The following is a 22,400-nucleotide window of genomic DNA, read 5'->3' as shown; positions in this document are numbered from 1 at the left end:
GTATGATAGCGAAACACTAGGTGCACTAATGCAAAATATGTTTTCAATGAAGTGCGCTGACAGTTGACTTATAATACCATAAACCATAAATCAATAATATATATTCTAATGGAAAACAATAGAATATAATGAGGTATATGAAAAAAATACTTCAAACGTGTAAAAAATTTTAAAATAGAAAACTTATGAGTGAAAACTAAAATTACAAAGCAAAGTCTAAAAACTTTCAAACGATATCAATGAATCTTATATTTAATTCTATTACAAGAAAACATAAATTTATAGCATTCACTAAATTATGATAGAATTACCATATGTCAAAAGGACGTCAAGAAAATTAAAATAAATAAAGTTAATAGTGATTCACCGAATATTAACCTTATATGTTTTAATATTTATATTTAAGTTAGTATGTGACATTAATTATAAAAAAACTAAAACAAATATTAAAAATAAATTAGCAAATATTGATTTTATTTAATTTTAATATTTTATTTATTTGAGTCTATTGATTAAGTGAATATTAAGGATTAGAGAAACTAAAATAAATATTAAAGATAAATAAAGTTAGCCATAGGGTTTAATGAACATTAACATTACTTATTTTTAATATTTTATATATTTAAATTAGTGTAACTAAGAAGATTTTAATTACAAAAATAAAAAAATAAAACTAGCTAAGGTTTAATGGATATTAATTTTTTTTAATATTTATATTTATTTAAGTTACCATACACTAAATTATATATTATAAATTTATTTACATTCTTCAGTCGAATATGGATCGTATATTATTTTTAATCTAAAAGTCCATATTTAAAAGATGTCAAATCTTCCTACTCATAATTTTTTTTCTCATTTTCTATATAAATTTCATTACACTCACATTCATAAATTTACTTATACTATATTTTTCATCCATATTGGTTGAAACTTATCTTTTTCATCCATACATTTCTCCTTCATTTACATTTTGTTCATTATCTATTATGTCCATATTCTTATATCTTCATCTCATTCATACTAATCATATCTTTTATCTATATTATCTTTTTCATTTATACTCATTTCCTGATATCTATATTATCTTTTTCATTTATACTCATTTCCTTAATGTATTATAATTGTTCATTTTTTTTTCATTTATATTATTTAAACATGGAGCTATTATACAATTTCCTTTAAGTTACTATTATTAGCGTTGTACTTCCCTCCATCCAAGTTGAAAAATAATATTAAATCAATATAATTATTCTAATAATATCCTACAATATGTACTTATTATTCTCGTAAAAATACAATTATTATTTAAGTTACTTATTCCATATTAAATTATATATTATAAATTTATTTACGTTTTTCAATTGACTATGAATTGTACATTACTTTTAATTTAAAAGATGTTAAATATTTTCATTCATAATTTTCTTCTCACATTTTATATAAATCTTATTACACTCTCATTCATAAACGTACTTACACTTATATTTTTCATCCATATTCGTTTAAACTTATCTTTTCCATCAATACATTTCTCCTTTATCTACATTTTGTTCATTATCTATTATGTCCACATTTTTATATATTGATCTCAATTCATACTCATCTCTTTTATCCACATTCATCTTCTTCCTTGACACTTATTTCCTTAATGTATTATATTTTTTTTTTCGTTTATATTATTTCAACATGGAGGTACTGTACAATTTTCTCTGAATTACTATTATTAATGTTGTATTTCCATCGAAGTTGGAAAATAATATTAAATCAATATAATTATTCTAGTAATATCCTATAATATGTACCTATTATCACTAGTACAAAAATAGCGTATAATGTCACACGTTTAACATTCAATAACAGAAAAGCTAACGTTAATCATGACCGGTGGCACTGTTGTAAATAAATTCATTCGCTCCACGTCGGTTGGATTTTACAATCTTTGTTTTAGAGGAAATAACGCCAAACGTACAACAAGCACGACGTAAAACAATAACTTTAGTAATCACTTAACGTCATCTAAGGAAACAACTAACGTCCAATACAAAATAAATAAATACTAAATATTGATTTACTTAATATGACATCAACCGTAAGAAAAGATTGACGTTGTATATTACAGCCAATAGTTATTTTTTATTTTTCTTTTAAATCAACCCATAAAACGTCGAACGAATATTGGCTTCGACGTTTTCTTATTTAGTCTCTTTTTTATTATTTTTTCCTTTTCTTTTAAACCAACCACAGAACGTCGAATTCTTTCACACATTTGACGTTTTATTTGCCAGAAATTATGTTTGTAATTTTTTCTTTTAAACCAACCGATAAAACGTCCTTCTACTGGTGGCTTAGACGTTTTATTAAGCGGTTGAATTCGAAGGGTCATCACATATTATGTCGCATTATGTGGGGATAGGACGTGATGGGCTCGCAGCAGTTGTTCTTTGTTTTTTATAAATACAGATTCGGAGCCTTAAATAACCTCTACACCTCCATTTATAAAATTTCTCGTAACAACTCCTTCAATATTGGACGTGTATCTCTTCGTTTTGACATAGCATTTATCATGGCATGCCAACAGCCTTTTCCCATATACGTGGACGTCGAGTGGTGTCAGCATATGACATGGATCTCTTCGTTTCAAACACAACATTTATCAAGCCCAACCAACTGCCTTTTCCCATATAAAGTACACGTCAGGTGGTGCCAATGAATGACGTGAATTTCTTCGGTTCTTACTAACAACATTTATCATCATGTCCAGCCAACTTGTCACTTTGTTAACATTTTTTCTTTTTTTCTTTTGTTTTCTCATAGCTCTTTCAAGGTCACAAAAGTTTGGGTGATGCATGAAGGAGTTATAGAAAACAAAAGAAATAAGTTAACAGATTTGAATTTTGTTTTAAGTAGTACCATTTGAAAACTTACACTACATAACTTCCCTAACTTGTCACTCTATTGACATTTTTTCTTTGGTCTTCTCATAACTCTTTCAAGGTCACAAAAGTTTGGGTGATGCATGAAGGAGCTATAGAAATCCAAAGAAATAAGTTAACAGATTTGGATTTCGTTTCAAGTAGTACAATTTGAAAAAATTTTCTTTTGGTTTTCCATTCATTCCTCCACTAAACGAAGACATTTGTTTGTTAATGTTCAAGGAATGGTGGAAAATAAGAGGAAAATGTTAACGCTTATGAATTTTGAAAACATTCAATATTTCTCTACGTCAAACGGGACGAGAGTTCGACGTCAAATGATCTTATTTTTAATTATCTTGAAGTTGTTTCCACCCTAAGAAATCATATAGCTCTGAAATCTAACTGAAGAAAACAACTCCAAGACAATTTAAAAAAAGAATCATACATTGCCAAATGATGAAGTTGAACAACTTTTTTATAAATTTATTTTAGTTCTCAAAATTGTTTCAACATTAAATATATTGTGAACCATATTTCTTTTTCCTCAGCACTTTCCTTTCAGTAAGATAACTTAACCATTTCTGTACTATAAAAAGCATTTTGTTGACTTGAATTTCAAAGGCCACATTCATATGAACTAAGGTCTGAATGCAGCACATTGAAATTCAAGTGAGGAAATTGCAATTTAAAGAACAGACATGTTTCTAAATCTACGGAAAGGAAAATGCCAAGGAGATAAAAAACATGAATCCTAATATGTTCAATACATAAACATGAGGCAAGGGTTTACACGAAAAGCACATCTATATTTATAGATGAAACGGTGTCGTCCAACTAGTTAAGAATCGACGTGCAATAACATTTCATCATGAAAAAGTAGTACATCATGTAATTATGCCTATTAACTCTCACTGTTCACCATCTAGTATGAACGTCGAAGATTAGCCGAATAGGACGTTCAAACATCATTCAATGAAAAAGTAAAAAATCTCTTTGGATTCTGATATGAACTGCTTGCTAACTAAAAATACGTCAAAGATCTATGGGGCTTTGACGTTAAATTGAGAGTTTAAAAGAAAAAATAATAATAATAATGGAGCGACTAGGGATAATGTGAAATTCAAGCTATATTTATAGATGAACTAATGACGTACATTATATCATGAAAAAGTAGTACATCGTGTAATTATGCTTAGTAACTGCCACATTCCACCATCTTGTATGAACGTCGAAGCCCAGCTGAATTTGATGTTCAAACGTCATTCTGATAACGGTTCAGAAACCGTTATTTTTATACGTAATTTTGATACTTAATGCACCCTTTTTGGCTTAGAAGCTTGCTTGGACTCAAGATTTTGTTTTAGTTTTGTGAATAAGAGAGTTGAGGATATGCTTTATGATTTTATCACTAAATTTCCTTGATTTTGTAGGTTTTTGGAATGATTTGAAAGAAGATTTGAAGTACCGAATGATTGGAATGCAGAAAAGTCAACCAGTCAACCAGAAAAGTCAACTAGTCAACCAGAATGCTGAAAAGTCAACCAGAATACAGAAAAAGTTCCGCTGAGCGGTAAAATACCACTGAGCGCCACTTTTAAGGTGCCAAAATCACCGCTGAGGGGCAAAAACAGTAGTTGGGGGCAAAATGGATCATGCACTATTACCGCTCAGCGGTAAAATACCGCTGAGCGCCATTCTAAGTGGGCTTGGACCGGTTTTCTTTTGTTTTTATGGGCTTGGACTTGTTGATGGAAGCTTATCCATGCTTGAATGACTTGGCCTTGCAGATGCAGCGGATGAAAAATAGTATTGGTGCAGTGGATGAAATACATCAGAGTGGATGCAGTAGCAATTGGGTGAGATTTTGGTGTATTTGAGTGGAATAAGTATGTGTGGGAACCTCACAGCTCAGAAGGCCTTCCTACAATGGAAGGAAGCTAGAGGAAAGGGAAGAGAAAGTAGAGAGAATTAGTGACTCAAGAGCAATAGGGCTGGCAATGAATTTCAGCAGCAATTTACTAAGCTCAAAAGTAACCCAATACAAAGAAAAGGCCCTCTTATTTATAGGTGAAGAGGAGCCTAAATTCTGTTTGTAATTCCCTCCTAAAATTCAAATTATTCAGATTTTGATCAAGCAAAATCCATGCCTCATTCCAGCTCATCCAGCAAGGTGTGTGCTTCCTTCCAAATCAGCCAACATTCACGTGGAAAATGTTGGTGCATGCCGTAAGCACCTCCTTTGCTTTTTGGCTCCTTTGCTTGGTTCTTTCTTGGATGGCTCAATCATATTCTCCAAGATTTATTAATTCCTACAAAACAAAATATAAGTGCTTTAGTTAAGAGAAGAAGGATTTTTATAAGTAACCTTCCATAGAAGTAAAATGTTAGATGATCCTTCTTCTTCTTGAATCTTCCTAGCCATTGCTCTAGTAAGAGGTCCAATGTGCTTTCTTGATGGTTTTCCATCAGACCCTCCCTCTTGAAAAAGATCTGTCCTCAGATCTGCTTCATCCTGTTGATCATCTCCTGTGAAAGGAATTAAATCGCAGATGTTAAAAGTAGGACTGACACCATAACTTTCAGGAAGGTCTAATATGTATGCATTATCATTTATCTTTTTGAGCACCTTGAATGGACCATCTCCTCTTGGACTAAGTTTGGATTTCCTTTGAGAGGGAAATCTTTCCTTTCTCAAATGAAGCCAAACTAGGTCTCCTTTTTCAAAAACTATTTTCTTTCTCCCTTTGTTGTTGTATTCTGCATATTTTTGAGTTTGTTTTTCAATTTGGATTTTAACTTTCTCATGTAACTTCTTGATAAACTCCGCTTTAGAAGCACCTTCTTTATGAAGAAAAGAAGATGATTCTGGAAGAGGTAGTAAATCAAGAGGTGTGATAGGGTTAAAACCATAAACAACCTCAAAAGGAGAAAGATTTGTAGTCTTGTGGACTACTCTATTATAAGCAAATTCAATATGAGGTAGATGTTCATCCCAAGATTTGTTATTTCCTCTTAATGTTACCCTTAATAATGTAGATAAAGATCTATTTACTACTTCAGTTTGCCCATCAGTTTGTGGGTGACATGTAGTAGAAAATAGAAGTTTAGTTCCAAGCTTTTCCCATAAAGTTTTCCAAAAATGGCTTAGAAACTTCACATCTCTATCAGACACTATAGTTTTGGGTAAGCCATGCAATCTCACTATTTCTTTAAAGAAGAGTCTAGAGATATAGCTAGCATCATCTACTTTGTGGCAGGGTATAAAATGAGCCATTTTACTAAAACGATCTACTACCACAAATATAGAATCATACCCCCTTTGAGTTCTTGGCAATCCTAAGACAAAGTCCATGCTTATGTCCTCCCAAGGGGTATTAGCTATAGGAAGAGGTGTATAGAGTCCATGAGGCATAATTTTGGACTTAGCTTGCAAACAAGCTATACATTTAGAACAATGCCTTTGAACATCTATTCTCATGTGTGGCCAATAAAATTTACTTTTCAAAATGTTTAGAGTTTTATCAACTCCATGATGGCCCATGAGTCCTCCTCCATGACTCTCTTTGATAAGAAGTTTTCTAATGGATCCTTGGGGTATACAAAGTTTTCCTTTATTAAAAAGATACCCCTCAGAAAGATAGAATCCATCAAAAGGCTTCTTAAGACATGATGAATAAGTGGATGCAAATGTTTCATCATTTTCATATAACTCTTTTATGTCATCAAATCCTAATATTTGAGATCCTAGGGTTACTAATAATGCATGTCTTCTAGATAAAGCATCCGCAACAACATTAGTACTCCCCTTTTTGTGTTTGATGACATAGGGAAATTGCTCAAGATATTCCACCCACTTGGCATGTCTTTTGTTTAGCTTTGCTTGCCCTTTAATGTACTTGAGAGATTCATGGTCAGTGTGTATGATGAATTCTCTAGTTACCAAGTAATGCTCCCAAGTTTTCAAAGCTCTAATGAGGGCATACAACTCTTTGTCATAGGTAGGATAGTTTAAGGTAGGCCCCCTAAGTTTTTCACTAAAGTAAGCTACGGGATGTCCTCCTTGTATTAAAACAGCTCCTATTCCTACCCCAGATGCATCACATTCTAGTTCAAAGGCTTTGGAAAAATCAGGCAAAACTAGAATAGGTGCATGTGTTAACTTGTGTTTCAAAGTCTCAAAAGACAACTCTTGCTTATCACCCCAAATAAAAGGCATATCTTTCTTGACTAGCTCATTTAAAGGAGCAGCTATGGTGGAGAAATCTTTCACAAATCTCCTATAAAAACTTGCTAGCCCATGAAAACTTCTCACCTCTCCTACATTTTTAGGGGTTGGCGATTCTTGTATAGCCTTGATCTTCTCTGGATCAACATGTACACCTTCTTTTCCCACTTTGAATCCAAGGAAAATCACACTTTCTTGACAAAAAGTACATTTGTCAAAGTTGGCAAAGAGATGATGTTCTCTAAGAAGAAGCAAGACTTTTCTGACATGGTTAAGATGTTCTTGAAGGCCTTGACTATAGATTAAGATATCATCAAAGTAGACCACTACAAATCTGCCTATGCATTCCCTAAGCACATGATTCATTAATCTCATGAATGTACTTGGAGCATTGGTCAAGCCAAAGGGCATGACTAACCATTCATACAAACCAAACTTGGTCTTGAAAGCAGTTTTCCATTCATCTCCTTCATGAATTCTTATTTGATGGTATCCACTTTTAAGATCAATTTTGGTGAAGAGATTTGCTCCATGTAATTCATCCAACATGTCATCTAGCCTAGGAATGGGATGCCTATACTTGACAGTTATGTTGTTGATGGCCCTACAATCTGTACACATTCTCCAAGACCCATCCTTTTTAGGTACCAACAACACAGGCACAGCACAGGGACTTAAACTCTTTTGGATCCACCCTTTGTTCAACAAGTCATTAACTTGTTTCTCTATTTCTTTTGTTTCCATAGGGTTGGTTCTATAGGCTGGCCTATTGGGTAGGCTTGCCCCAGGTACTAAATCTATTTGATGTTCTATTCCCCTCAAAGGTGGTAATCCACTTGGTACCTCTTTGGGAAATATATCATCAAATTCCTTTAAAAGTTTTTGCAACCCCTTTGGTAGAGAACCAAGTTCATGAGTGATTGAAACAAATGCCTCTTTGCAATAAAGAAGGAAATGAGGTTGTCCAATAAAAAGATTTTTGGAAATATTCAAGGTTTGAGGTTGGACAACTTCATGTGCTGAGGCATGGGTTACCAAATTCTTTCTTTCTTTCCTACTTTCTTGTTTCTTTTCTCCATCCAACTTCTTTTTAAGAATTATTTGGTCCTCTCTTACTTGTGAAGGTGTAAGAGGACACAAAATAATTTTCTTTCCCTTGTGTTGAATGGTGATTTTGTTGGTGACTCCATCATGTAAGGCTTGTTTATCATATTGCCAAGGTCTTCCAAGTAATATGTGCCCAGCTTCCATTGGTACTATATCACAAACAATTTGATCTTCATATTTGCCAATGGAAATAGGTACACTTACTTGTTCTTTAACTACTATTCCATCATCCTCTTTGATCCATTGAAGTTTGTAAGGTTTAGGATGAGGAGTAATGGTTAAACCAAGCTTCTCTACCATTCTAGAACTACAACAGTTGCAACAAGAGCCACTATCCACTATCATTGAACATGTCTTTTCTAAAACTTTGCATCTTGTGTGGAATAGGTTCTCTCTTTGTGACTGTTCTAATTCTACATGTTTACTTTCTAGGAGTCTCCTTACCATAAGTAAGTCACCCTCACAAGGTAAAGCTTCTTCTTCTTCAGAAGTGGATGTTTCAGAATCACTATATGAAGAACCCTCACTTTCACTCTCATGCTCAAGGATGTAAGTTGACTTTCTATTGCGGCACTCAGATGCATAGTGCCCTTTTTCCCCACATCTAAAGCACTTAGTTTCCTTACTCTTATGATCTCTTGAAGGTTCTTTGACTTTTTCTTTTCCTCTCTCTCTCTCTGTCTTCATATCTTGGCTTGGTTTGACTACCCTCCCTCTTATACTCTTTCTTATGGTAAGAACTATGAGGGTAATCTTTCTTGGTGGAGCTTTTCCTCTTTAGTTGTTGCTCAACCCTCACACAAAGTTGGACTAACTCATTGAGATCATTGTAGGGTATAAGTTCAACCCTATCTCTTATGTCATAGTTAAGTCCACTTTGAAACCTAGCTATTGTTATCCTAGGTTCTTCTCTTATCCCAGCTCTCAACATGAGTAACTCCATTTTTTGTCTATATTCCTCAACACTCATGTTCCTTTGTTGGAGTTTATGGAGTTTATCCATTATCTCCCTATCATAGTAGGCTGGTACATGCCTCCTCCTCAAGGCAGCTCTCATTTCATTCCAATACCTAATGGGAGGTAAGTGTCTTAGCCTATGGTCCTTGACTAAGGCTGTCCACCAAATTAAGGCATAGCCTTGAAAGCTTAGAGAAGCCATGGTGACTCTCCTTTCATCATCTATTTGGTGGCACTCAAACAATTGCTCAACTTTCATTTCCCACTCTAGGTATTCTTCTACATCATCTTTTCCATGGAAGGAAGGAAGATCAATCTTAGGCTCTCTTGGGTAATGCTCTCTAACTCTATGTTGTCTTCTAGGAGGCATTTGGTAGTGGTCATCATTGTGATGACTACTATTTTGCTCAATTTCACTTGGAGAAGATGATGATTCTTCTCTTCTCCTATGGGAAGACCTCTCTTTCTTTTTATCTTGATTAATCAAAAGTTGACTAATCATATCTTTGAGCTCACTAATCTCTTTATCCCTTTGTTCAAATCTTTGCTCAAATTCTTCCCTTAAAGACATTTCACTATTGGGTTTCAAACTTCCTTGCACACTTGATTGACTCATTCTTGTCAAAGGAAAAGGTTTTCACAAAGTTTTCAAAATATTTGACAAGTAATGAGTGAAAAGATTTTCACAAGCTTTCTTTGTTTTTGGTGAAAAATTTCTAAAGAGATTCTAGAAGCAAAAGATGTTTCTAAGTAGCTCCCAGGAAGAAGAGGTGAGTCACAAATGGACAAGCTTAGAAACCAAGTTCTTCCTTAGCCAGAGTTTCCTTAGAATGTTCTTTTACTTTAGTTTCTAAGTAGAAATTCTTCAAATTCTTTTTAAATGTTATGAACCTACAAACCAAAGAAAGGTTTACTATATGCTAGGCTATCCTAAATACCACGGAGACCTAAAAACAAAAGGATTACTCAAGACATTTAAGGAAAGCAATAAAGATGCAAGAATGTAAATGCTAGACGACCCTAAGTGAAAGTGCAAGTGACACTTGGAGCCCCTTGACACACTTCCACACTAAGAAAACGAAATTGGACTATTACAATGTTCAATTGTGAACTTGGAATTGCTTCAAGAGCATTTTTCCAAGTCACTTGGCTCAAAAACAGCAAAGAAAAAAAAATACAATTTCTAACAGCAAATTCCATGATATTTGATGTAAATAAACTTGAAATGAGGCCTAGAAGTAATATGAGCTTTGTCTTCTTGCTGCTGCAGAAAGCCACTCAAATTGAAGGTGTGAGTTGCTCTTTTTCCAGGGTTGAAATGCTGCTGTAACAGAATTTTCCAGCTGTTGGACAGTGGTGTTTGGGCTGCTGTTGAGTCTACCTTCTTGCTCCACTTTCTATGCTCAAACCACTTCCTAGGAGGCTACCAAAGTAGGAGAAGGATTCTGGTGCTGGATGCCCCAAACAGCTTGCACATACACTCCAAAACTCAGCAAAATCACACCAAACAGATTAAAAATTTGCACCAAATTTCTGCACACTGCACCAGTATAGGCTGCTGTATTGAACACTTTAGATGCCAAAAAAAATAGACACAAACAATTGGACAGCACACAAATGAAAGTAGGTACACAAGATGAACTTATCAAAGGTACTAGAATGGATGAAGAAAGCAAGAAAAACACAAGCACAGCTCAGAAATTATTCCAAATGCAAACTGTTTGATAATTTTCAGAAGTGTTTGATAAAATGCCCCAATGAATTTCAGATTTTGTTTTTGATTTTTCAGGGCCTGTAATCTGGATTGGTTGGTTCTAACAGCTTTTTAACACTTGATACTTCTTCCTTTGATCATGTATTTTCATTTTTAAACATTGAACCAGCTTTTTCACAATCCAGCAATGAATTTTACACTAAAATTACCAAAACAGTGGCTGGAAAACAGAAACTGCACTAGAAAAATGAACTAAAATGGTGGTTTTGGAACCCAAAATGAGTAGCAGTGTTTCAGCAGCTTGGATGAATGTTCAAAAAACTTTTATTCATGATATTAAACATGTTTAAACTCTTAAACAGCTGAATTAATGCTTACTACTCAAATTCACTGGTCCACTTCCAATTTTAACTCAAAATTGATGGTTTAAGTATCCAATCTGCATATAACTTCAATTTTGACCAAATGAACAGTATTAGCAACTTTTAATCATCCATTTAGACTTGTTCAAACTGTCCAAACACACAGAAATAGCAGGATTCGAAAATCACCCTTGCTATGGCCAAATTATGCAGCAAAAACCATCAATGAACCAACCAAATTTAGCTTTTCATGGAATCAAAAACTGGACAGCAAAGGAAATGACTCTAAGAAGTGTAAAAACACAGATCTAAGCTAGATTTAATGTGCTTAGCATGACCAAACTCAGATTATACAATTCAAGGAAACTTAGCACGGTGAAAAGCTTGGATTAAAACAGTAACAGTGATTTGAAACCAGATTTCAAGCAACTCAACCACTCATTTTTCAATTCTGTGATTATTAGGAGTTGCTATCACTTCAAACACATGTAAAAACAGTAAACAAACTTGTACAAAGCTTGAAAATAAAGAAATCTGGACTGCATCAGCTGATATCAAATTAATCCAGAAATGATGTTTTATGCAGATTTTTCTACTGGAATCAATATTTGCAATGCTAATTGGCTCAAATGATCAAAGCTGGACATGTTGCCATTGCTTTATATGATCAACATAGAGCTAGCAATTGCTCAGGACACACTTAAAACGAAAATGAAAGCTAGAACAGAATCAAATACTTGATGACAGAGTTGAAAAAACTGCACAACAGGACATGACCATAACATTACTGGAAAATGAAAAAATAAAGGTAGAAATGACTCAAACAAATAAAATTCACCGTTTAAAATGAAAGATGGACATAAGGCACTGTAAGAACACAAAATTAAAGGCTGGAACAGAATTACAGAAGCAGAATTAAAACTGAAACAGAAATAGAAAACAGAAACAGAAAACAGAAACAGAGATGGAATTCAGCAGAATTAAATTGCAGAATGAGAAGAAATGCTTAGCTCCTTGGTGCGTGGAGAACCTAAGCTCTGGATACCACTTGATGGAAGCTTATCCATGCTTGAATGACTTGGCCTTGCAGATGCAGCGGATGAAAAATAGTATTGGTGCAGTGGATGAAATACATCAGAGTGGATGCAGTAGCAATTGGGTGAGATTTTGGTGTATTTGAGTGGAATAAGTATGTGTGGGAACCTCACAGCTCAGAAGGCCTTCCTACAATGGAAGGAAGCTAGAGGAAAGGGAAGAGAAAGTAGAGAGAATTAGTGACTCAAGAGCAATAGGGCTGGCAATGAATTTCAGCAGCAATTTACTAAGCTCAAAAGTAACCCAATACAAAGAAAAGGCCCTCTTATTTATAGGTGAAGAGGAGCCTAAATTCTGTTTGTAATTCCCTCCTAAAATTCAAATTATTCAGATTTTGATCAAGCAAAATCCATGCCTCATTCCAGCTCATCCAGCAAGGTGTGTGCTTCCTTCCAAATCAGCCAACATTCACGTGGAAAATGCTGGTGCATGCCGTAAGCACCTCCTTTGCTTTTTGGCTCCTTTGCTTGGTTCTTTCTTGGATGGCTCAATCATATTCTCCAAGATTTATTAATTCCTACAAAACAAAATATAAGTGCTTTAGTTAAGAGAAGAAGGATTTTTATAAGTAACCTTCCATAGAAGTAAAATGTTAGATGATCCTTCTTCTTCTTGAATCTTCCTAGCCATTGCTCTAGTAAGAGGTCCAATGTGATTTCTTGATGGTTTTCCATCACTTGTTTTCTGTTATTTTTATGCCTTTTTTAAGGACTTGCACGTCCTAGGGTTTGTATCTTTTGATGGCTTAAGCACAGAAACACACTTTTCACCCCTTGGGGGTAGATTTGGGGATGGTGACAGCTCTCCGCTTCTCTTTCTCGGTTTTTTCTATCTCTTCCATTCTTTCATTCCATTATTCATCTAGTTTTTCCATGACAATGGAGGGCTAAACCCTATTGTTGTTGGGAAAGATGTAACCTTTGTAAACTCTCATGTATTGAATTTGTGTTTAAAAATCTTCTTTAAGATACATGCTTTCTTTCATTAATTGTTAGGGTTTTTCCTCTTTGCTCAAAGCATGCATTGTTTAACTCATTCGATGTCATGATTATTGATTTTGTCGATATGGACACATACGGGAATATCTAGAACTGGGGAAATTCTCCCAAAAGCAGTATTGCCTAGACATAGGGATATGAGGGTTGGTTGCCTTTAAGCTTCTGTGCTTCAGAATTAATTATTAGGAATGCTAGGAATTGTATGAACTTGTAATTAAGGATAGGATTTCTTCGCAAGGTAAATTAGAAAGTGGCATTAACATTAATGTAAAAGAAAGATGAATTCATATATGCATGAGAGTGAATTAGGTTAAATCTAAACCCCAACAACAATATCATCAACTTCATCCATTCTTTCTTGTGTTTAACCTCAATTGATCAAATTGCATTCATGCATTCATGTTTATTTTATTGCATTTGCATTTAAAACCTAAAAATATGTTCTTTAGAGTCTTAATTAGTTGAGTAATCACATAACTGTTTAGTGCCATGAGTCTCTTGGGAAAACGATATTTGGTCTTACCATGTTTATTACTTGATACGATTTGGTACACTTGCCGAGGGTTAACAAGTTTTTGGCGCCGTTTTTCGGTGTTCATAAATTTGTCATGAAGTTTTTGGCGCCGTTGCCGGGGACTCGTGGTTTAACTATTCTATTTGTGTGATTCTTGATTATTTTTGACTTGTTTTGAATTTTGTTTTTCTGTTTTTATTTTCTATTTTTATTTTCGGTTTTTATTTTCGGTTTTTCTGTTATTATTATTTTTTGTTATTATTTTCGGTTTTTATTTTCGGTTTTTATTTTATTATTTTTTTTTGTTATTATTTTCTGTTTTTATTTTTATTTTCGGTTTTTCTGTTATTATTTTTTTTTGTTATTATTTTCGGTTTTTATTTTATTTTCTATTTTTTTTCTTCTTTCTATCCTTCTATCTTTCTATTTTTTTTTCTATCTTTCTTTCTTTCTGTCTTTCTATTTTTTTTATCTTCTTATCTTTTTATCTCTTCATTTTTTTTTCTCTTTTTAATTTTTTATCTGTTTTTGCTAATTGGGTGCTCTAGTGTAGTGTTCTTTAGTGTCTATAGGATCAAATTCGAAAATCTGTACTATGAGCATAAGCTCATCAAGAGCAGAAGCACAACATCTACTGATGGATGCCAGGTGATTGAGTATCTACTAAAGGATATTATGCTATCAGACACTTACTGATGAGTGTTGATGAAAAGGATTTGCATCTACGGATGGATGTTAGTGGAAGAGTATCTACTGGAGGATACTATGTTTGTATACACCTACTGATGGGTGCTGGTGGTAAAGATATGCGTCTACTGAAGGATGCTGGAGGATTTTGGGTCAGGCTCGTGACGTTAAACAAGCGCTTATTGGGAGGCAACCCAATTTCTGACTTTTTCTTTTGGATTTGAGTTTACTTTGCAGGAATGACAACATCTACTGATGGATGCTGCTATGACGAGGGTGATGAATCATAGCTTCTACTGATGGATGCCGATGAAGATGAGAAAGATTAGCATCTACTGATGGATGCTGCTATGATGAGGGTGATGAATCATAGCTTCTACTGATGGATGCCGATGAAGATGAGAAAGATTAGCATTTACTGATGGATGCTGGAAGATTCAAATGAGAGCATCTACTGATGGATGCTACAAGATGAAGATTTTTTTTTTGTTTTTTGTTTACTTGAATTTTTTTTTTTTGTTTATGTACTTGGTTTCATGAATTGTACACAATGGTTGGTATGATGTGATAAACTGTTGTTTGTGATGAGTAATATTCTTGTGTTTGCTCTATTGGTCTATGATGCATGTTGAGTTAATGATTGGTGAGGTTTTTTAAGCATAGATGGTGGTTGCTCATAGTATTGTTAAAACCAGATGCATGATTTCAATTATGATGCTAGGAAGAATGTTTATCTAAATGTTGGAACTTAAGTTAACCTGTGAGAGATTGAGCTCCAGAGTTTTTGATTGATTGAATGTTATTGCTTTGGAAGTATGATTGATTTTGCCTAATTTTGTATGATTGAACCACTTGCTTGCTTATTACAAATGATCAAGGCCATGTTTTTCTTCTCCCTTAGAGCCAATGTTTATAGGTGAACCCAATAAAGAACAATGTTTCTCTTTATCCTTTGCACCTTGAGCCTAAATTTGAAAAGTGGAAAAACCCTTTTTGAAATCCTTACCTTGAGTTAAGTGGAGTATGTTTTTGTGGTAATGGAGAATGGTTCAAGTTTGGGGTGGTGAGAAAGCGGAAAGAACTTTTTGAAATTCATTAAAGAGCATTGAGCAAAAGCAAAAAACAAAAGAAAAAGAAAAGAGAAGAAAAGAAAGAAAAGAAAAGGTTGAGCTCAATGAAAGGAAAGTTGGGAATAAGTTGAAGATTTGGTTTCTCACATAAAAAGGAGAAAGAGAGATTATTTTTAATGTGAATGAATGAATTATGCACTCTCTTAACTCAAGGAATTTTGTTGTCTAGAAAAACCAATTTTCTTCTTAGCCTAGCCTCAATACAAGCCTTGAAAAGTCCTTGTGATGATAACTTGCTTATGAGTGTGTTTGATATGTGGTTAAATGAAAGGCAAAGTTGATTCATGTGACATTGTGATGGTAGAGTGTAAGAGTGTCACCTCACTATACACCTTTGAGTGAGTGAAACATTTTTGAGTGCTTGAGTGAAATACTTTTGAGTGCTTGAGTGAAACACTATCTTTGGTGAGGAATAGTTCCACGCACTCTATGATAACATTCTTGCTTGGGTGTTGATTATTCATGAGGTTTGTATCTTTTGTGTATGTCTTGATTATGTGAGCACCATAGTTGAAGCTTGATTGGCTAAAGCATCATTCTATCTTGACTAATTTGTCTATGATGAGCAAACATGAGTGATTTACTTGTCCTAGAGGAAAATGCTTTTTGATGTGTTAAACCATTGTAGTATGATTATTTTGTTGAAGCCAAGTTACATTTTGCTTGAGGACAAACAAAGTTTCAAGTTTGGGGTTGTGATAACGGTTCAAAAATCGTTATTTTTATACGTAATTTTGATACTTAATGCACCCTTTTTGGCTTAGAAGCTTGCTTGGACTCAGGATTTTGTTTTAGTTTTGTGAATAAGAGAGTTGAGGATATGCTTTATGATTTTATCACTAAATTTCCTTGATTTTATAGGTTTTCAGAATGATTTGAAAGAAGATTTGAAGTACCGAATGATTGGAATGCAGAAAAGTCAACCAGTCAACCAGAATGCTGAAAAGTCAACAAGAATACAGAAAAAGTTCCGCTGAGCGGTAAAATACCATTGAGCGCCACTTTTCAGGTGCCAAAATCACCGCTAAGGGGCAAAAACAGTAGCTAGGGGCAAAATGGATCATGCGCTATTACCGCTCAGCGGTAAAATACCGCTGAGCGCCATTCTAAGTGGGCTTGGACCGGTTTTCTTTTGTTTTTATGGGCTTGAACTTGTTTTCTGTTATTTTTATGCCTTATTTAAGGACTTGCACGTCTTAGGGTTTGTATCTTTTGATGGCTTAAGCACAAAAACACACTTTTCACCCCTTGGGGGTAGATTTGGGGATGGTGACAGCTCTCCGCTTCTCTTTCTCGGTTTTTTCTATCTCTTCCATTCTTTCATTCCATTATTCATCTAGTTTTTCCATGACGATGAATGGCTAAACCCTATTGTTGTTGGGAAAGATGTAACCTTTGTAAACTCTCATGTATTGAATTTGTGTTTAAAAATCTTCTTTAAGATACATGCTTTCTTTCATTAATTGTTAGGGTTTTTCCTCTTTGCTCAAGGCATGCATTGTTTAACTCATTCGATGTCATGATTATTGATTTTGTCGATATGGACACATACGGGAAAATCTAGAACTGGGGAAATTCTCCCAAAAGCAGTATTGCCTAGACATAGGGATATGAGGGTTGGTTGCCTTTAAGCTTCTCTGCTTCAGAATTAATTATTAGGGATGCTAGGAATTGTATGAACTCGTAATTAAGGATAGGATTTCTTCGCAAGGTAAATTAGAAAGTGGCATTAACATTAATGTAAAAGAAAGATGAATCCATATATGCATGAGAGTGAATTAGGTTAAATCTAAACCCCAACAACAATATCATCAACTTCATCCATTCTTTCTTGTGTTTAACCTCAATTGATCAAATTGCATTGATGCATTCATGTTTATTTTATTGCATTTGCATTTAAAACCCAAAAATATGTTCTTTAGAGTCTTAATTAGTTGAGTAATCACATAACTGTTTAGTGCCATGAGTCTCTTGGGAAAACGATATTTGGTCTTACCATGTTTATTACTTGATACGATTCGGTACACTTGCCGAGGGTTAAACAAGTTTTTGGCGCCGTTTTTCGGTGTTCATAAATTGGTCATCACATTCAAAGAAAAAGTAATAAATCTAGTTTGATTTAGATAAGAACAAATTAACGTCCCGCCCCCCAGAACATGGACGTGAAAAACGTCGTTGGTAACAGCACACCATTATTGCTCTCAACTACATTAGATCATGAAAAAGTAGTACATCGTGTAATTATGGTTAGTAATTGCCACATTCCATTATCTTGTATGAACGTCGAAGCCTAGCCTTTTCTTGGACCCCTTTTATCTCACACAATAAAATAATACCATGTTTTTTTTTTATTTACATTTCATTTCATGTCTTATATTTATTAAATAAATTAGTTGATATATTTATTGCATAGCAATAATTTTTTTTTATTTTATTTTCTTCCACAATCTCGTACAACTTTTTCAAATATGATGTTAAGGGAATCAAATCATTTAGTTGTGTTCACTTGCAAGGAAAGGCGCGGAATGAATCAAAGAGAATTGCGGGATTGTGTACTTTTCAATCACCCTTGAAGAAGGTGAGATTTGGAGGGATCGAAGTTAAAAAGTTTGATGTGTCCCTCTATATTCATATAATTCCACTTTCAATTTTGCTACGTTAATATAATCGATTCTAAGTAATAAAGAATCGATTCCAAGCGTTATAAATTAAGAAATGCAAATGAGCTTTTACTGATTATTTATGGTGACATTAATAACAATATGGCTGGATATTGATCACATGTTTGTTAAAATACTAAAATGCAAAGAAATAATGCATGAGAGGGGTCAAATTTTTTTTTATAATAATGTTAATCATAGTTTTTATTAAAGCTTAATCATTTATACTAATTACTTATTATAACTATTAAATTTTTCAAAGTAATTTATTTGAATGTGGCCAAATTTTTGGTCTAAGAGTTCGTTTGAATTTTTATCGTCGTCGACTTTTTAAATTCGAATTTTTTATAACCGCTTATGTGGTAGCTCGTGATTGGTCCGTTTTAAAATATACAGACCAATAAAATAGTGACACATAGTCTATGGTCAAAAAGTTGTTAACATATCATGGTCCTTAACAAAATTTTGGTTGTGGTCGAATTCTGCCAAATTTCTATCATGGCATGGCCCGTCCATCTCGACTTTTTGCTTGGACTGGAGGTTGATAAGACAGAGATGGAGACGCCACAATCTAGCAGATTGATAAGTCAAGGAAGATTCGCCACAAAGATGTTAATCTTTGATAAGAATCAGAGTTCTAAACCAAGAACCAAGAGAATCCTCTCTCAAAAATGAAAATGCATATATTATGACTTCCAAAGTGTCTACATATGTATTTGGTGCCCGTATATATAGGTATAAATGTTTAAGGCACCTAAGAAACCCTAAAAGAAAGCCCAATGACATTGGGTCCAAAAATAACTTGAAAAATAAAAACAAATTGTTTGCCATTAAAAGAAAAATAGAATTTATTTAATTTCCTAAATTATTCTTCAAGAGATAGTCCTCTATCATACCTTTAGCTCGGGTCAGCCCATCCCGACCTTTGGCTCAAGCCGACCCGTTTCGACCTTCAACTTATGTTAGTTTGTCTTGACCTTTAGTCTGAATCAACCCATCCCAACATTCAGTTTGGGTCAACCAGTCTTGACCGTTAGTCAAACTTAACCTGCCTTAATCATCGATCCAACTCATTCTGTCTTAATTTTTGGCCAAGATCGGTGTGTCTTGACCTTTAATCCAGGACGAGTCTTGGACCTTCGATACACCCTAACTTTTCTCGATATACTATGTCTCTTCTAGATCTTTGGCTTGGTTTGATGCATCTCAGTTGTTAACTTGTCTCAATCCCTAGTCCTAGAGAACTCATCTCCATAATAACCTGTTTCAAATTTTTGTCCACAATAATCTATCTTAACCTTCAGTTTATCACTCAACTTAATTTTTATTCAAATTTAAAGTATTATTTTTTAAAAATCAATTAAAGTCTTTTAGTAGAATCATACCTATCTTTATCCTAAAATTAACACACCTGAAGAGACATTGAAGACTTGATTTTTGTTTTATCATATACCTATCTTAATCAAAAAAAATTTAAAGGAGAGGAAAGAAATATAAGGTTTGGGAATGTTGTTGAATCTAATGAAAAAAAAAATTATTTAGGGTGTAGGTTATTTTTCATTTTTTATATGAATAAAGTTAGTTTGACATGGATGTTAAAAAAACATTCATTTCACATGACTTTTAATAATATAATAATATTTATTATGATTTTAATTAGTGTGATCTATAACTAATACTCAATTCTCACAAATTATTATTATTATTATTTTCCATATGAAATTAAAATAATATTTTAAAGAAATAAAGTTTTATTCTCTTTAAATTTCACCCACAAATCTTTCTTATATTTTATAATATGTAAATATTACAAGATAAATTTACACAAATTTATAATATAAAAATATAAAAATATAAAAAAAATGTAAATCTTATCTTAAAATATAATGGTAAGGGGGAGGTTATGGAGGTTATAACTTGAAAAAAGATACGAAACGAAAGGAGGCTGAAGAAGAAAATGTCGAATATTCGTAGAGTTCGACGTATCCTTTGTCTTTTTTGAAACTCTTTGTCTTCTGGCTGACAATTAGTACGTCAAAGCTCAATAGAATTCAACGTATCGTTTGTCATTTTTAAAAGTGAGAGGTTAAAAACTCTACATTGTGAAAGACGTTCCGAGAATTTTATTCAGACATGGCTTCTTCATCATCATCATCAAGAAGAAAAAAGAAGGTTTCCCGGGGTTACAAGAAACGCAAACCCATCTGGATGGATAAGTGATGAAGAGATCCGAGGAAAGTTTTCATTCTAGAGAGTTATAAAAATTGTAGTTCCTCACAAGTATTTGGACCTGCAATTGTTCACGAAAGAAGGGTTCCTTTTTCAAGAATGGATTGTATATCAAGGGCTTACTATTTTTTCCAGATGAAAGGAGATTGTTATCCAAATTTGGTAGAGGTTTTCTACACAAACATGAGGGTTCTAAATGGGGTCATTCACTCAAGGGTAAAAGGTGTTAACATTATTATTGACGATAATGTTTGGTCAAATATTGCTAGACTAAAAGCTGAAGGTTTGGATTCTCATATCCATGATTCTGACTCAAACATTTGGCTATCAAAGAGAGCTATATATATATATATATATATATATATATATATATATATATATATATATATATATATATATATATATATATATATATATATATATATAAACTTCTTAAGATATCCAGGAAGGTACAATGGGGATAAGCTATACCTACATGATGGCTTAAATAAGGAGGAGAAAAGTATTGTTTATGTCTTGGCTTGGCTACTATTGCCTGGAAGATTTGTCGAGGACATAATGTCAACAGAAGATTTATTTCTGTTGAATGCTATCAAGACTAGAATCCCAACCAACTGGGTTGCGGTACTAAAAGGCCACATGATCGGTGCAGGAGATAAATATGCACACAAATTGCCATATGGAGTATTTATCAGCAAGGTGTTGGTACTCCAAGGAGTAGATGTATTTGAAGAAGACAGACTTTTGTGCAACAAGTCACAAGAAATTTGTATAGGAAGTTTGTTTTCTATTGGACTGAAAAGGACTGTGAATGGATGGTTCTTCAGAGATGAGAAAATTGCCTTCAATCCACAAACTGATTTTGAGAAATATGTTGTTGATGAATTTAGGAAGATGTCTGAAAGGGTTGAGAGAGTTGAAAATACTCATTTCAGACTAGAGAAGAAGGGAGATGTGCTAAACAAGAATGGCATTGGCTCTGAAAATGAAGAATCTGATGATGATTCAACTGGTGAAGATTCAATGGAATCGTCTTGATAAGAATAGGGACTACTTTTCGAAGTTTTTTTATTTATTTTGTAATCATGGCTATTAAGCCACCTCTGGTTTTATATACTGCTTTCGGTATAATATAAATGAAATGAAATGAAGATTTATTTTTGTAAACAATCTGTGAATTGTGAATGTTGATTGCACTGTATGTGGACTAACCCTCAATCTAGTTGAGAAGAAAAGATTATGCAGTTCTGATATTGATCAAAAACTGATCACTGATTTAAAAGTGCAAATTTCAGTACACTCCTAACTTGAATCGATTAAGGAAGAAGTAAAAAGAAAAAATTTCATGTCTGATTTTAAAGAAAAAACTTTAAAAGTGCAAATTTCAGTACACCTCTGGTTTTAAAGAAAAACGAATCATAAGAGCGCCACCTTTTGCTACTGGCAGAAGAAGAAAATGTCGAAGCCCCATCGAATACGAAGTTCTATTAATGCTCTAGTAAGAGCACGCCATAAGTGCTCCCAAGTACTTCAATTCCCTTCACGTCCTAGCCCCGCAGACTTCGACGTTCTGTGGGAGGGGAAAAGGAAAAAAGATCCAAAAGTGCGCTACATTTTGATACTGGCGGAAGAAGAAAACGTCGAAGTCTCATAGACTTCGACATTCTATTAATGCTCTCGTACACCATTAATGCAGTTTAAAATAAAAAAGAAAAAAGAATTAAAAAGGTAGAAACTTTTGGCTTCCAATAGTACGACTAAGCCCCTTCAAATTCGACGTAACCTTTGCAATGTAAAAGAAAAA

The sequence above is a fragment of the Vigna angularis genome, chromosome 5 (assembly GCF_016808095.1).
Source record: "Vigna angularis cultivar LongXiaoDou No.4 chromosome 5, ASM1680809v1, whole genome shotgun sequence".
NCBI lineage: Eukaryota > Viridiplantae > Streptophyta > Magnoliopsida > Fabales > Fabaceae > Vigna > Vigna angularis.
The sequence above is the reverse complement of the archived record's forward strand: the minus strand, read 5'-3'. Positions refer to the sequence as shown.